This window comes from Brienomyrus brachyistius, chromosome 2 (assembly GCF_023856365.1).
Source record: "Brienomyrus brachyistius isolate T26 chromosome 2, BBRACH_0.4, whole genome shotgun sequence".
Taxonomy (NCBI): Eukaryota; Metazoa; Chordata; class Actinopteri; order Osteoglossiformes; family Mormyridae; genus Brienomyrus; species Brienomyrus brachyistius.
In genome coordinates this window covers 9902767-9916038 of record NC_064534.1, presented here as the reverse complement: position 1 = coordinate 9916038, position 13272 = coordinate 9902767, and positions in this window count along the sequence as shown.

Below are 13272 nucleotides of genomic sequence, written 5' to 3'. Positions count from 1 at the left end.
AGCACTTTCTGCCTTTAGATAGAGGCAGAGAGAGCTGCTTTAGCACGCCTCATGAGCCCTCTAACCACCCTCAGCTCACCACCCCCCCCAGCCCCAACTCATTTGTTCTGGTCCCAGGACACGTCTTGCTCTAACATCTTCGCGGACACGCTTACTCTGAATCATCACAGTCATATTAATGAGTTAAAGAAAAACATTAGCTAAGATATACCCTCCCTCCCCCAGGACCGTGCTGACTTCAAATTAATATGTCTGTTGTTTGCATTTTTAAAGCCAAGTGTGACAGAAGTGTGAACTTATGTATTAATCTTACAAGTCAGTGAAGTCCAGCAAAATCGCAGCCTCTCTCACTCTCCGTCTTTGTCTGTTTAAATAGAGCCGTGTAAGAAAGTGCAGGCCCCAGAGGAGAGTGCTGACTGTGGCCCCCATCCCCACCACGGCAGCTGTGACCCCGTACAGTACAGGGAATAAATATGCTTATCCACGCAGAAAGCCATTCACACACACAAACACAAACACAGACTCACACAAACCCATTCATACACACAGAGATACACTCAAAGGTAATTCGTATAGCTACACACATACAGACGGTGTAGTGCTGGCTCAGTGTGTGAAAAGTGTGCATGTTCTCTTCATGTTGGACGGATTCCCTCCCACAGTCCACAAACACACAGTTAGGTACCTCTAAAATGTGCACACGTTCTTGGTAAAACACTCATTCACACACACACACACACACACACACACACCCAGAGTCAAGCACTGTCAACTCCACAAAAAAGAAATTGGCATGTTGTTTTTTGGTTTTTTTTTTATAACCATGGCAATTTTCTGACAAGATGTCCTCAAAAGATCACTCAAAAACAGCCTGTGAAAGTTCGCAAATCTTCACACGAGTGTATGTGCGTGTATACGGCAGTTTGCAGGTGTCCTAGGGGGCCTTTGCACCCTTATATACACATACAATGTCTTCTCAGCAGAAGCTCGGAGCCCAGAATCACGACTGCGAGGAAATGAACCAATGCTGCTCTTGCATTTCTAAAAGGCCTTTTGACCGCAACCTCCTAACTCAGGGTAAGCTGGGACAGAGGGCAACAATCCGCCCAGATTCTCTGTTTTAGGCTGTATCCTGGAGCCTGATGGGGAAAATCTTTGGTTGAAAGGCAGAAGAAAGGCAAGAGTGGAGAGAAAGAGAGAGAGGGCGAGGGGAAGAGAGGGACCTTTAACAGGTGTTGACAGAATGAACAGGAGACCTGAGTGTAGGAAGAAATGAAGATCTGGAGGTGATGTAGGGAGTTACAGATGAAGAAAAACAAGTAGAGGGAAGAGTTCTGAAAACTTTCCCTTTCCATTGGCAGGATATGGCGATGAGCAGAGTGAGTGTCAGGGAGGCTTTGCCGGGGCCTGTGGGGGCACTAATAAGTGACACACTGTGCCCACCTTTGCAGGAAATCACATTTCTGGGAGGCACTTGAAGGAGTTGAATTAAAAACCGTGACCAAAACGCTTTCAAGTAACACTCGAGAAAGCCTGCCACGAGAAGTGAAAAGGGAGAATGCTTCTTTTTTTCATTTCAATCATCAGGTGAAAAAAATAGCACTCATGTTTCTTTCACAGCTCTGCCATGCAGAGGTACAACACTGGCCCCTCCGCATGAAACTGTGCCGCTTCAGAGCACTGCCAGACCAGAGCTCTTTCCACCAAGACAGCCGGCTAGAAAAACCACATACATACACGGGTCGTCAGAGGGAAAAACCACATTCATACACGGATGATAAGCAGGAAAAACCACATTCATACACGGATGGTCTGCAGGAAAAATCGTATTCATACACGGAAGGTCTGCAGGAAAAACGACATACATGGATGATTGGAGGGAAAAACCACATTCATACATGGATGGTCTGCAGGAAAAACCACATACATAGATGGATGGTCTGCAGGAAAAACCACATACATGGATGATCAGAGGGAAAAACCACATTCATACACGGATGGTCTGCAGGAAAAACCGCATACATACACGGACAGTTGGTGGGAAAAACTGTGTACATACACGGATGGTCGGAGGGGAAACCATGAACATACACGGACAGTCGTTGGGAAAACCCGCGTATATGGAGGGCTGGCGGGAAAAAGCACATACACAGTGTGACTCGTAACTTAGTTCTCCAATCTGAAAAAGCCAACGAGAAGAAAAAGTCTTTCTGTCTTCATGTGCCTGTCAGGGGTATAAGAGCGGAAGCAATCTATTCAGATGGAGCTCTGCTGATTACACAATGGCCATTTTCGATCTCCCTACCCTGGCTAATTAGAAACCCAGCCATCTCGAAAGGAGCAAAGACTGCATGAGAGTATTAGGCTAAGGAGTGAATAATTTAGACATTTGCCACTGAATGTGAATTAATTAATTTGTGTGTGTGTGTCCCCATTTATGTTTAGCGTTTATTTAATCAGATGATAATGCCATGGATGCTCTTTATGTGGTTGGAGATGGAAGGTGAAGTGTTTTGCCGCTTCCAGCCCTTTTCCGGCCAGTGCGGGTCTTTCAAAAATGCACGGATGAGGCATTTCGGTGAAGAACCCCCAGCAGAGAAACAGGAACGCAGTCTTGAGGGATCCAGGGGGTTGAGTGCATTGAGAGTTTTAAAAATACCGACAGAAAGGGGGGTGTGGGGGTGCCATTTGTCTGCCATCAAGGGTCGGTGGGAAGCCAGGTCACATGGAACACCTGGCTCATTTCATCAAGTGTAAGCAGGACGGGAGCAGGAGCTACACAGCAACCTCTAACAAAGCAAGAAGCTCAAAGCCTTTCAAGGACCAGAAGTACAACATTACGAACATTCAGCGAACAAAGAGAGACATCAGACTGAAATAGAAATTTGCGGCAAAGAAATTAATGGAAATTCACTTTGCCAAGCATGTTCACGTCCACAGGGAATTTGTCTCCAGTTGTCACTGGCTTACATATGTACTGCAGATACATATTTAAGACAAAGCAATAGTCAGATACAGTCCGGTTGCTATAGAATGTGTATGAATGGCTGATGTAAAAAGAGCGGGAGAGCATGTTAGTCTAAGGAATGCTGATGCACATACAACATATGTAATATAGTTGTGCAGGCTGTACAAAACCAAACAATAAGTACAGAGAGTTATTTACATCAGTAGTTGGGGGATTGCAAACCTGTGTATGAATTTGTACATATCAGAGAGAGAGATAACCGTAAGAGTGACTGACCTTACAGGAAATTCTGTGTGTGCAGGTGGCCTTGGGATGGACTTTACCTCATTTACTATAGTCCAAGTGCTTTTGAGTAATATAAAGAACATGCCTGATAGCTGACGGCAATGGAGACAAAATGCTGGACAGAAAAACAAAACTGGATGATGGATAGATGGATGGATGGATGGATGGATGGATGGATGGATGGATGGATGGATGGATGGATGGATGGACTAACAGCTCAGGCAGTCACATGAAAGACATTAACATATAAATATAAATCAGTGGGAAGAACTGTAAAGGTGAAAAGGGTGATAGAAAATTGCTATGGAAGAGAAGAATAGAACAGGGTGAAGATAGGGAATCTGCCAAAATCTGCTAAACACATATTCCAGTTGACCAATCAGAAGTGTCCAAAGTCCCTCTTAGAGCAGCATAGTTCTCCTTGGATTGGTGCAGCATGTCTCTACTGATTCAATTGAACAGATGTCAGCTGACCCCCACATCATCATCTGCTCACACCTAAATATTGTTTGGGGTCATCTGTTGGCCCAGCAGCCGCAGGATGAAGGTTTTGGGGGTGGGGGGTTGGGGGGAGTCCCAGCCCTTATAACAGGCCATACTTGCAGACAGGATTGTACATGAGATTGTCCTTTACAAAAGAAATGAAAATCCCTGGTGTTTAATCATCAAAAATCTGACAGGTGCGACATATGCTGAATCCTATAAGGAAAATAAAATATAAAGTGTAATAAAATAAAAAGCCCTCAGCGAATATCTGATGCTGGACTATATGGGAATTCTTGTCTCTCCTTGAAAGGCTCGGAACAGTAACGGCAAGTGAAGTTACCCCGGAATACGCTGAGTCCTTTTTAGGGTCCTTCACCTCTCTGATCTGCCTGCCTGCAGCTTCAGCGTCAGCCTCTTCAGCCACCCTTCCCATCCCCTCCGGAAATATCCGCAACTTACTCATGGAGTCAGCACGATTACATTTGTGAAATCCTGGAGAAGTGATGGCTGCTTCAGCAGTCTTCCCACAGTATGCAAACATTTCCTGATACACATGCTAATGAAGCTTCGCCTTCCTTCTTCAGAGTGACACTTTTGCAGGGTGTGTCTGAACCGTCTGGTAAGAAAACTTTTCATTCATACATTTATTTTGCTTATTTGCCCATGAGAACAGGCATGTCCAGGGTGTTCATTTGCCTTGTGTCCTGTGCTTCATCGTGACTTTTTACTGGTTAGTCCAATTGGAAGATGCATGGATCGACGAAACTTGTGTTTATATAGCACTTTTCAAGAGCTTTAGAGAACCAGTAGGGAGCCACTTCAACCACCACCACTGTGTAGCACCTACATGGATGATGGAACAACTTTATTCTGCAGCAGTACGCTCAACACAACAGCTATGGTGGTGAAGGGGCAGGAGAGAAAGAGAATCAGTAAGAGATGGAGGATGATTAGAAGGCCAGATCTGAAAGGGCCAGGACATCTGAGTCACCTCTACTCCTTCGAAGGATACCCAGGGATCTGTTATGCCTTTTCTCATGCAAAGAACATCACAATTTTTACAGTACAGTGTCCCCTTCACTGCACTGGGAATCACACAGACCACAGGATTGGCTAACCTGTTCGTCACAGTGTCCACACAGACCACAGGATGGACTAACTTGGTGGTCACACCAACACCTCTTCCAGCAGGAACCCAGCTTTCCTAGGTGGTCTCCTATCCATGTACTGGCCAGGCCCAAACCTGCTTAGCTTCACATGAATTACCTAGTCTGAACTTCAGGTGGTATGGCGGATGGGTGGATGAATGGACGGTCAGAAAGATGGACAGAGACCCCAGAAACAATCACCCAAAGATGCTAAAAAAGAATGGTTGACAATTTTTACAGTTGCCTCCCCTGCTCCCAGTTGACTACTTCTACAGTCACCAACCCCCCCTCGGCTAACAACTTTTAACATAGGCATCACCCCCACCCATGCCCCCTATAGGTCTTAGGCCTGACCAGCAGGTTTGTTCTGGCATTGACACTGCCCTTCTTCATTTCCATCTTTTGTGAACATTAAAAGAGGGACTCTCCCGGAACGCAGAAGCCGGTATTTCTGCATTTATAAATTCCACACCGGTCTCTGTTCCGAATACCAAACGTGGGAATGACGGTCACCCCCCTGGTCCAGACGGGTGAGCAGGAGGCCGTGGAAGACTGTTCCGCACTCTCCTCCTACACAGACAGGAAAATGAGGAACGAAACGTGTCACGGCCAGTCATTATGGTCCCGAGGAGAGTCGCCTCACCAAAAAAGAAATGCAATAACAGCCCCTGTGCTCTCCACTGCAGCAAGCCATACACTCTGGGGTCAAAGGCTGCGATGAGATTTTCCTTTTGTTCTCTTTCAGTTCTCTTTGTCGGGTGGCAAAGCTGAGGAAGAAGTTAAAAAAAAAAAAAAACTGCGTCTCCAGGCATGACTCACGCCGATCGATATTTGGCCACATTTCTGCGAAAGGGTGGAGGCAGCGGTGAGGCCGGTGGTAAAGGACTGGAGTAGCAGGCAAATTACTCCTCATGTCAGCTGACAGAAGCCAAAAATAATATTAACCTTCATGGAGTCCATTAAAATGAAGAGGACCGTAGAGCAGACATTAAAAGTTGCCTGATTTAGCACTGAGTTGCTTGTTAGCGTTGTGACGGTACAGTTTCAGGGTAATGAGTGATGGAGAGCGAGAGGAGCCAGAATCTGCCCTTGTGTTCTGTCCACTTTGATTATCCAGCCTGCCTGCTTTCCTGCTAATCAGAGAACAAATGTGGTCTTTTGTATTACCGGGAACCTTATCTGATTATTGCTGCCGGTCCCGAGCCGTCCGTCTCGCAGTAGCCAGTGGGAGCGTGCAGTGCTTCCGATTGCAACTTTGCGATCTTGTTATGCGACATTGGGGAGCTTCTGCACCGCTGGTCCCAGGAATCTCCCCGAGAAGCTGAAGATCTGACGAACAACTGGGATTAACCTGAGGGTGACAAGCGAGCAGAATTTCGGAGATGTCAAAATTCCTTGTCATGTGATCGCTGTGCCTTCGCCCCCCCCCCCCCCCCCGCCCCCCCTGTCCTCCACAGTATCACACGGCGCAAATCATCCCTATTTCTTCGGTTATAAATTGAGAATCCTTCTAAACTTCTGGCCATGTGACTTACAGGTGGCTGTCAGCAGGTTCCACACAAATCCCCGTAACGTTTTATGATCTGGATTAGACGCAAAAGCTGAGCGCTCGCAATTAATGCAAATATCAGGAGAATGTCGACTGGCAGAAGGCAATCGGGAAACACAGGGCGCAGCAGCTTTCAGGCGGCTTGCTGATTTGCAGAGTACATAAATTCCATGTTTTGTTGATATATATATAATTTTTTGGCACAGGCTGAAACACAGGTGACTAAGGTATGAAGTTAGAGGGCACTTTTTCAACAAAGTACAACAAATTCCAGGCCCCAGCTCGATGTAGTGTAAGTAATGCAATTTGTATATGTGAAAAATGTAGCCTAAAGAGGAGCTTCTGTTTGGTACGTATTCTTCAGCTGGTGGCTGAGCTCTTGCAGTTTAGGGTCAGTCAGGATCGCAGAGTGCTGGTGCATGATATGATTGAATAATATAAACGGAATAATCTAATGACACTGCCACCACCAGGGCTGCACGGAACACATTTCCTAGCAATCGAGTTATTCTTTAAAAATCATCCCTAATGCATTTTGGGCTCCCTAAACTTGTTCCAACCAGGAGGCTGTGTTTTTAATTTTATACACCGTGGATCCAAACATTTTATGGAAATAAAGATGCAGGTTCTCAGGGGGAAGTGAAACGATGTAATGCTCACAAACCAAAGGCAAAGAAGAAGGATTCCCATGCGTCCACGGAGGTAGTGAGATGGACTAGCTACCCAAGTGGCACCCCTAGTTCTCGGGCTCCAGTCCCCGGAAGAGGCCAGACAAACAAACCGCCACATCTTGTGGGCGGACGGTACCCGTGGCTGGATCATGATGTTACTAAAACCTCTTGGCATAACCACAGCATCGACTTCAGTCAAATTTATGTGCTGTGGTGGTGGGTAAATGAAGATGGATTAACTTTATGTTTCAATGTTTCAAAGGGTATTTCTGTTTGCTAACAACAATAAAATCACATATTATGTTTGTATATTAAATTTCAGGCCCCAGAATCCTGTCCAAGGTGTCCCCTGCCTTGTGCCCTGTGCATTCTGGGATAGGCTCCAGATTCACAGCAACCCTGTACTGAATGAGCATTTAAGGAAGATAGATGGAGTGGATGTGTCCAGCCCAAGAAATCAGCTATATATAGGGCATGTGTAATTGCAGATGGCAGATTCTTCCCCTGCTGTTAAAGGTACTCAACTTGAAAGGTTTCAGTAAAATGTCCAGCTGCCTGAACAGCAGAACTTCAAGTTGTGCACAAAAGTTTGTCCAAAGGAACTACAGTAGTATGAGTTTTGAGTCAAGGACACCAGAGCTTGTGGCACCGACAAGGGCAGTAGCTCCAGAAATGATCATCAGCCCTGAGCTCTCATCCTATTAGCTGACCTTCTCAGGATTCGCCGATAATGCTGGGGGAGAACGCGTGGTGTGGGAAGGCGAACGGACCTCGCATCACCCCCGCTGTGTGCCCCCCCCCCACTCCCCCCCACAGAGGTTTCGATGGACGCCGAGTTGCCCTGGTGAGAGACCGAGCTAGCGATGTGGCCTTTGTTGACGCTTAAAGAAGAGAAGGTCAGCCTCTCCTGCCATTGTACAAACCCTGCACCCCCCTCCTTGTTAGGCTGATGGCCAGCCCACTGACCCCCCCCCCCCATCCCAAAATGAGGCTGCAGCCAACATGCAACACCTCCACGCTCCACAAGCAGCACAGAATTTTTAGATCCACTCCTGGACAGTGAAAAACTAGGGGTGTAGGTAGCAGATAGGATGGGAATATGCATACTCCCCACATTTCATTTGGTTTCATTTGTCCCCTCCTACCCAGAAAAACAGACGTTTAAACTAACCTTTGGTGAAAACAATGTCTTGCCCAACCCCTTAAAGAACTCAACATCAATTCCAACCATCACCATGGCATCAAATGTAAATGCCTCCGGCCCTCCCTCTCTTTAATCCCCCTGAATTATTGAGCGCACAGCCCTCTAAGTCACACCCAATTACTACATGATGACTCGAATTAGAGAAAACAAAGGTGGCAATGAACCCAGCGAATGTGGTGTCGCCAGGACATAACATTTCCCTTTTAAAGACGTAACAATGACCCGAGAGCTAAAGCACTCCAAGATGTTTCAGATTCAGGTCATTAAATGAAGCAGAAGAACAAATTATACAAAATTGGAAGGCGAGAACCTGAGCTGTTACAAATAACCCTTCCAAGAATTCATCATCAGAAGTCCTTTTCTCCTGAAGAACGCATATTTCAATAAATTGAAATAACAGGCCATGTGTGAGCTGGTAAGAAATGGTAACGTTAACGCACACAGTATGCGTGTTCTGTCATTTCCTCCATATCCCTTTATCTTATACTGACTATACTGTAACTTACCATGCTGGATCATTTATCCATGGAGATGCAACTGAGGGCAGTGGAGTATAGAGGAGTTTCCACTGCTGAATGATATCTGAAGTTATTTATTATTATGTTATTTGTTATTTACTCTGTTATTTGTGGACTATGGGATCTGAAATGCAGTAGATTCCCTGTAGGCATGTCTCAAGGCCGTCTACAACACTAGTTTAGACTAAATATGTTTTTATGTAATACATGCAGAGGATGAGCTGCTTGCATTTGCAGGGTTAGGGGGATTGGAACCTGTCAGATGGTTGTAGGTGAGACCTTCATAGACATCTTCGTATTGGAGACCACTGTAGAATATTACACTTGGCTTTCAGGATGAGATCATATATTCTCCCTTTAGGGTGTCATAAAAGAGAGACAGAGCAGGGATGAAGTGGAGCTGGGATACTTATGGCCTGACAGTTTTTAAAAAAATTTTATACAGCTGGGTTTACCTGATCACTTAGGGAATGCCTTAAATTTCCTACACCTTCATAAATAATCTGTATGATCAAGTTTACTGTCAAAATATTCCAGGAAAACAGTGGTTGAACAGAACGTTTGTAGAATAATTAACTAAAAACAAAATGGAGAAGATTCCATTGTTTATCACTGATAATATGAAACAGGACATACACAACACGTTTAAAATACCATGCTAGAAACTTCTGTCAGTTTCAGGGGCAGGTTCAAAAAAAAAAAAAAAAAAAAAAAAAAACTTTAAACAAAAAATCAATGTGCAGTGAATTGTGTTTCCATGTCTTCGCTGTCTGAATGCCCTAAGGCGCAAAGGCTCAAATTCTGTCCCCGTAGGCTGCAGCACACAATGCCAGATACTAATCAGCCAATTTTGCTGCTAACATGGGTGCCGCTTTGCCGTAATACAGTGGAGATGTATGTCGGTACACAAAATGACACTGTGTCTTCCACACCCTCATACAGAGGTAGTAAAGGGCCTATCAAGGGCCATGTCTTTCTCGTGGAGGGCTGACACAAAACTACCGTGGGTGTGGGCTGCTGGAATCAGAATCACAGGCAGCAAGTGCATGGTTACCAGCTTCCCATGAAAGCATAGGAGCCTTTCATCAATAGTGACCAGCCTCCTATTGATAAGAAGCAGCACATTATTACCTATCTACAACAAATGATTGCCAGCCAGCAGTGCATGGTTACCAACCACCAATGACCAGTTAGTAACCTTACTGTATGGTTACCAACCACCAGTAACCGGTTAGTAACCTCATTACATGTTTACCATCCTCCTGTGACTGACTAGCAACATCACTGCATGGTTACCAGCCCCCAGTGACTGCTTAGTAACCTAACTGCCTGGCTACCAGCCTCCAGTGTCTGGATATCAACATCATTACATGGTTACCAGCCTCGGGTGACTGGTCAGCAACCTCACTGCATGGTTACCAGCCTTCAGTGTTTGGATATTAACCTCATTACATGGTTACCAGTCTCCAGTAACAGGTTAACAGTTTCCACTGAGTGCTTACATGATTACCAGCCTCCAATGCATGGGTACCAGCTTCTGATTACTAGTAAGCAGCATCTAGGGCATGGTTACCCATCTCCAATAAGTGGTCACTATCCTTCAACGGTTGCTCAGCTAGCACTCAACTAGAGACACCCTGTATTCTTTTGCCTGGTTAGGTCCCTGCAGCTCGGCTGTTTCCCAGCTCGCTGGACGTGATCCACAGTGATTTGCTTGCCCCCACCCATCTGCCATTGTTGGAGAGGCTCTTTCTGCCAAAACAACAAAGACAGACAGTGCTATCAGCGACCTGGCCCCCTTGGCCACCGTTCAATAAGGTCGAGTCCGACAGCATCTCCGGTCCGTATCCAGGTAGGACAATAAGAGACTGGGCAGGGCTGACGGACAATGGCCCAGGGGAGCCCCAAGTGTGCCCAGTTTCCAGCTGAGTTATTCCTCAAAAAGGCCCATGATGAAGTGAGAAAGGGCAGGGATAGGCAACAAAGGTGTATTTGTCCGAGTTAGAAGTAGTAGGGCACTGTAACTATGCTCTCTTCTCTCTTCCCATATTCTTCACGGCATTGCCGATCAAATCGAATCAAAATTTTATTTGTCACATGCACACTTATACTCAGTACAATGTGTCGTGAAAGGCTTAGTTGCCAAACTCCAAGACTGTGGTCTTTATTTATTTATTGGGGAGTGTAGGAGTATACCCCCCCTCCTCACCCCCCGCCACATAAAAAATAAAAATAGGATCGAAGGCGAGGAGACAAGTCTGCTGTGATTAGGACTGACACGTAGGTCGGCGAGACGATGCAGCCCTGGTTTAAGATCACCGTACTCAGCCTGACGGAAGAACCTCCTTATTACAAGCATGTGCTGTGCACCAGTGGCACTGCGGACTGTCTCTGTGCCAGTGTAAGTAGAATCTCTTGTGGTGGGAGGGTCATTAGAGGTCACAGATCACAGCCCACACCCTGTAAATAACCAAGAGCAGCCCTTATTTATGCCCTTATTAATTTCAGTGGTCATGCATTTAGAAGACTCCCTACAGCCCCCCGCCAGCCCCCCCAAACCCCACCCCCCATTGTCCCACACCCTTGATTTAATGCCCGGCACTGATCCACTGCACTCCTGGTTGATCGATGCTACATAATTCAGCATCTGGCCCGGTGCTGAATAATTAAGTGTCCCAGTTTTTGGCTTCCTCCCCCGTCTCCCCGTGCAATCCCCCTCCTGTCACCTTCATCCCTGGCCGTCCATGGTGATCCATCAGGCACACCATCCCGACCTGAACCGCAACTGCACATGGCATCATCAAGGGCGTGGGATATTTCACCAAAACATCTCCATATTGATAGCAACTCCCGAAACAGGGGAAAAGAACACACTGTGAGAGTGTTCAAATTTCATATATTTTGGATTTCTTGTAGCAAGTAACACGTGTGTGCGGAGGAAGGTGCATGATGTTTTCCCTTATCATTGTGACAGAAATGATCACGTGACCACATATTTCAGCCCACAGACATTCCAGACGGTGTGAGATGTTTGATTGACAAGACTGAGACTCAATGGGCAGCCACCTGCTACAGCCCGATGTTAATCTCCAACAGGTGTCAAAAGCGTGACCTGCACACATGTATTTTATCTGTGACCTGCAAAAATTCTCATTACCTCTATGCTTATATTTGCTTTGTCAACGCTCTATTGCACTCAATATTCATGTTATCCAAGCTTTGTTGCTCTCTGAAGTGTCAACACCATTGTTTTTGTTTTTGACATTGTTCTTTTACGATATTACCACCGTCAAACGGTACTTTCACTATCTTGTCAGTTATCAGGGCTGGTCTGGCCATCTGGCATACTGGACGTTTTCCTGGTAGGCCAATGAGTTTGTCGGCCCATAAATTTATCATTCCCCACCATCCACACACACACCCCTGCACGTCAAAAATATATCGTGGGGGACCTCAAACTCTAGAGGTGAGTTTTGATCCCAGTTCAGACCCACCAACTAGTGATATTTAACTGAATTGCTGCTGTGGAGATGCTGGTAGGGTGGAGTTAGGTGGGATGAAAAGTCCTCAGACTCTAGCCATACATGCACATGACGGCTGGTTTTTAATATACACCTTACACAACTTACTAGAGAAATAAGAACATAAGAAATTTACAAACGAGAGGAGGCCATTCGGCGCATCAAGCTTGTTTGGGAAGAACTTAACTAACAACTCAGAGTTGTTTAAATCTTATCTAGCAGGAAGACTATTCCGTACTCTAACTACACGCTGTCTAAAGAAGTGCTTCATCAGATTCATTTTAAAATGTTCTCCCGCTAATTTCCACTTATGGCCACGAGTTCTAGTATTTAAACTAATACCGAAGTAGCTGTTTGGCTGAACAGCATCCAGACCTGTTAGAATCACCTCCCTTGACTTAAGCTCCACACACCTAGAGATGTAACCCAACATCCTATTGGCCTTTTTTATTGCTTCCCCACACTGGCGAGAGTGGGACATGGAAGCATCAACATATACACCGAGGTCTTTCACATAATCAGCTACCTTTATTTCAGTGGAACCCATAAAATATCTGTACTTTATATTTCTGCTCCCTGCATGGATTACCTTACATTTATCTATGTTAAATTTCATCTACCAGGTATCAGCCCTGTTGCTAATTAAATCAAGATCCTGTTGTAGACTCTGTGCTGCTGGATCAGTATCTGCTACACCACCCACCTTGGTGTTGTCTGCAAATTTAACCAGTTTACTGTATGCATTTGGTGTCAATATCATTAATGTAAATTAGGAACAATAATGGTCCTAAAATTGAACCCTGCGGTACCCCACTATGAACGCAGGCCCACTGTGACATTGTGCCTCTAATAACTACCCGCTGCTTCCTGTCTGTTAACCAGTTTTCGATCCAAGCTGCTACAGTTCCTAAAATCCTTGCAG